Raw genomic sequence first — 5333 nt, 5'->3', positions numbered from 1 at the left:
TGTTGCAGTGGTTTTCTACAACTCTTTTTTATGGAAACATTCTGTCAAAAAGACTTGTAACTTGATTATTAGATTCGTTAAATTTTAACATCTGGTGCATTATGTGAACTAGCTGCACTTTCTGTTTGTATGTCTTCATTGTTTATTTATTAATCTCTCTATTTTCCCAATAGGTTTTGGTTGTATCTGAAAATTGAACTCAGTGATAGTAAGAATCACAGCATCATGGTCTGACAGCCCATTTAAGACTTGTCTAACTGTCAGGCTGTTGTGCCTGTACTTTCAATTAAAGTACCAGAATGGCGGTTACCATAGTGGGAAAATCTACTTACTACCTGCACTAAATTGTAAGAGGCCATCAGTTGCACCTGCTGTACTCTGTTACTACTTTCAGCCAAAAAATTTACATTCAGGTCACCTAGTAATATGCTTGCAATTATTATTATTATTATTATTATTATTTTCCCTCTGCTTCACTTTGAGGTAGACTCCCAGATTCCTTACAGGTGCCGCTTGAATTTATAAAAACAACTGATGTACTATTTGCTGTCAGTTCAATGCCACACACTTAAAAGTGTTGCTCAGTACAAAGATTGCTTAAGTCTAGGACACCAAATACTACATTATTTCTATACATATACTGTATTTGGCAAGAATGAAACAGACTCCAGCTGTTAACCTGATACACACCTACAAGTGGCAAATTAAGTGTAGATGTAGACCTTGACTTTCTTTAGAAACTTGACTCACCATTTTTATAATAAATTTCATCAGACATGCATTTAATGTTGATCACATCTAGGGAAAGAATAATGGCATCATTCAGATGAATTTATATGTAAATTCCACTTTCAGTCATAAAAATAATTTTATTTTATGTTAAGGAAAATGGCATTGTGGAGAGTGTGCACCCAACTTCAGATATAAAAAATTACATAAAAGTGTACAAGAAGATGCTATAAGAGCCAAAGTTGCTGAAGATGGATCCACAAAATCTGAAATGTCATTGTGTGTTGTTCACACAGCTATTTTTGTACATTAATTTAATTGCCGAAATAACAATTATTTCAATCATAGATTAAACAACATCATTGACATTTACAATGATAATGATGTAGAGTATGTCAGTAGTGAAGTCAGATGGATTTGTGTGTTGAAGATGTTAGTATGAAGCTGAAGAGTTGCTTCTCTTTTGTCAATATATATCTTGAATCATTCCATATCCTTCAAAGATGCTCCTTCTTGATGGTACTTTATATTGCAATGAGTGAATGAATGGTGAAAAAAGGTGAGGTTCAAAGAGCAGCAGTGAACCTTCTTAGGGCAGATGAAGCTTCAGTTATTATTGACTTCAAAATGGCCTATAAAAGTCTGAAATCAGAACTATTGATTATAAATGGAGAGTGACTATTTAAAATGGAATGCAGTTGTCAGATTAGTTTCAAGGGATTCATTAAGGTTTTCTAATAATATTATTTCATTATCATTTACTTCCTAATGACCAACCTTTTTGATTATACCCTCTAACACCATTGACTATAAGAGCAGTGTGTACAAATGAACCTGAATAAGTACTCTTCAACATTATAAAATCCCATTTTTACAAAACCCTAGATTTTATACTGTCATTTATTGTTGCTTTCACCTCTGACAAGGTTTTTTTATGTAAAAAAAGCCAAGTTGCATTATTGAGAATCTACATTAAACCACAAGTTCTCATATAGGTGGCACGGCAAGTTAGTTCAGAGGCTGGAGGAAGGCAAGGGCATACCACCACTTCCAGTAGGATTATGCCAAGTAAAGCACTTTGGTGTTCTGTTCAACCTTTGGTTTGAAGACAGCATTACTTTTTTTAATTCTTGGTTCACTATATCATTGACATACATATGTTACACAATTGCTAATTGACTCCTTAAATACCACTACATCAGAGGTTTCATTTTACAAACTCAAAAATTGCTAGTGAAATTCAGAAAAATGTAATTTTTGAAGAGCCAAGAATTTAAAATTAAGTGTTAAAAGAAAAAAAATCCATTGCAAAAAATCATCCAGATATCACAATTAAAGTGTTGAAAAGTTAGAACCCATATGAAAGTGAATGAAACTTGCATATGATGCTCGAACTGGTCATTTGCTAGCTGCTGACTTGAAGTGTAAAAATCTACTTGTTGATGTAAATGTATTTCACTTGTACAATTGCCCTTCTGTTTGACAAGTACACACTTTTTGGGTAAAATATATGTGTATCTTTCTTCAAAGCATGACTTGTGCATTTTATGTAATTTTATGTTATACTCTCACACTTGACACCCTTTTAGATAAACTGCACTTTGAAAACTTAGGTATGATCAAAATAATCATGTTTTACCTTTTTGCTAGAACTGTTGATGTTATGTTTGAAATGTTTTCATCAGTGTGTATTTCCTTTGATTGTTTATTTCATTTTATCCATCTGTATACAGAAAGTACTGTATGGATGTTGGCAAAACAGTGGTCACAGTTTTACATAGACATCATGTTTTTATTTTTGTAAATTGTACATCTTTTCACTCCAAACCTTTTTGAATTGTTTTCTCTTGTGGCATGGACAAAGGCTTGACTGACAGTCACCCAATGAGGTTTCTTTGAATCTTAAGTTGTAGGAACTGAACATCCAATGAAGAGATACTGATACAAGTACAAAACATAGAAATGTGAATGGTTACTAAAGACACAAAAAAGCACTCAGTATCTGCTCAAAGAAGAGACATCCTATTGGAGGAAAACACCATGTCAACTCTCCTGCAGTCTTTCTGGCAAGTACATCCACTTTGTCTTTCAACTGCAATCAATAATTTTGAGTTTTCTTTATTTATTCATATATTTACATTTTTGTGAAAATAGTTAACTTAAGTTACTTTGGAATGCAATTTAAATCAGTCTTTGTAGTGTTTGTGTTTTCTAGTAGTCAGTCTCAAGAGACTAAGGTAATTTTCACCAAGAATACCAGATAGTGACATGAAACTGAACACTGTGACAAATATGTTGGCTTAAGTGTTTGTCCTTAAGTGTTCTTTACAAGTGCCAGCATTTCCTGAATGAAGAGATTAACTCCATGTGCCAGTAACATAATTAATGGTGTGAAAAGTGCATTAGTTTTTGGGTTGTCATTAATTCTCCACCATGTGACTACAACACAATTACACAGCTTTACGATATATTGTCAACAAGAGACAGCAGAAGAGTGCCACATTTACCAATCCAGTTCCTCTCCTCCCAATGTTACAAAGGTCACAGACAAAATCACACTCACCACTTACACAATTCTCAGAAATTGTTTATAGGAATGTATTGAAACAAAAGCTGTCTTAATAATTGCAAATAAGTAATCATTTAATAAACTGAAAATAAATCCGCTACATAAACATGAGCTCAGTGAAGTTACTTTGTTTGGTCACATAAGAGGAAATGTGGGGGAAGTATAGTCTGTCTACAAAATTAACAGCAAGCAGCGCTCATGGTGGGGGACATTGCCTTTCCTCGAAGAAGGTTTCTGTTTCCGTGCAGGATGACTCAAAACCAAATTTCCTGTCCGTTTAGCAGTGTAGAACAGTGTGCAGAGATTTATGTTGATTCGGCCCAGACGCATTTTTTGCATTAGTATTATCAGTAACACATATCTGTATTCCATGTAGTGCTAATGGAGTTAGTGGAAAACAAATAAGCTGCCCTCCCCCACACCAGACATGACTGCACATTTAGTGTTAATGGACTTGGTGGAAAACAAACATCCTGTCCCCTCCCCCACACCAGACACATCTGCACACTATGATGTCGATCATTCATAAGGCATGTTGTGGAGGATCAGTATAACTTTGTGAATCACCGTGTACGAGAGGCATTTGAAGAGTCCATGCAAAGTCCGAGAGATGGCGCCATTGGCGCGTATCGAGGTCATGTTTAGTTAGTAGCATCTTTGGAAAGAACGCACACCAAGTTTCAGCAATATTGGTCTATTTCTTTATGTTTTGCATTCGTGTGAATCAAGGAAGTCAAGTGATTGTCAAAAAATGGATGAAAAAGAATTTTGTGTGGTGATTGAACATTACTTTATGAAAGGCAAAACGCCTCAGGAGACTAAAGAGGAGCTTGATAAACATAACAGTGACTCTGTACCTTCGATTAAAACAGTTTATGTGTGGTTTCAAAATTTTCGGAGTTTCCATATGGGCACAAGTGATACTGAACATACTGGACGCGCTATGGAGGTTACAACTCCAGAAATCATTGATAAAATCCATGATATGGTGATGGATGACAGAAGAGTTAAGGTGCGTGAGATTGGTAGTGCTGTGGGCATCTCGAATGGATGGGTACGTAATATTTTGCATAAACATTTGGACATGAGAAAGCTATCCGCTACATGGGTTCCGCGATTGCTCACGCTTGACCAAAAACGGAATCGTGTGAAGTGTTGCAAGGATGGTTTGCAGCTGTTCAGGAAGAATCTGCGGGATTCTAAGTGTCGTTTCGTCATTGTGTATGAAACACGGATACATTACTGTACTCCTGAGACCAAACAAGAATCTAAACAATGGGTTACCCAGGTAGAATCTGCACCAAAAAAGGCGAAGACCATTTCTTCGGCTGGAAAGGTTATGGTGACTGTCTTTTGGGATTTGCAAGGGAATATCCTCATTGACTACCTGGAAAAGGGTAAAACTATTACAGGTGCATATTATTCATCTTTATTGGATCGTTTGAAAACCGAGCTGCAAGAAAAATGCCAGCGATTGGACCGCAAAAAAAGTCCTTTTCCATCATGCACCTCAGCAATTTTGGTCACAAAATTAATGGAAACAGGATTCCAACTCGTTTCACATCCTCCCTATTCTCCAGACTTGGCTCCCTCGGGCTCCTATTTGTTCCCCAATTTGAAGAAATGGTTGGTGGGACAAAGTTTTATTCAAACGAGGAGGTGTTTGCAGCAACTAATAGCTATTTTGCATACCTGGACAATTCCTATTATTCGGAAGGGATCAACAAAGTAGAACAGCGTTGGACAAATCGTGTAAGTCTAAAAGGAGACTATATCAAAAAATAAAAAAGGACTTCATTTAAAAGTAAAACAAATTTTATATCATTAAAACACTATTTTTAATAATCTAATAATGGAAAAGCCAGGATAGACTACTGACAATATTATGAAAAGGATAGACTGCTACTCACCATATAGTGGAGACAATGAGTCGCAGGCAAGCAGTTGTTGCAGTCCAGCCTCAGCAGCCAGAGACAGTGACCGTGTGTGTGTGTGTGTGTGTGTGTGTGTGTGTGCGCGCGCGCGCGCGCGTGTG

This window comes from Schistocerca cancellata, chromosome 3 (assembly GCF_023864275.1).
Source record: "Schistocerca cancellata isolate TAMUIC-IGC-003103 chromosome 3, iqSchCanc2.1, whole genome shotgun sequence".
Classification (NCBI taxonomy): domain Eukaryota; kingdom Metazoa; phylum Arthropoda; class Insecta; order Orthoptera; family Acrididae; genus Schistocerca; species Schistocerca cancellata.
Note: the sequence above shows the minus strand (reverse complement) of the source record.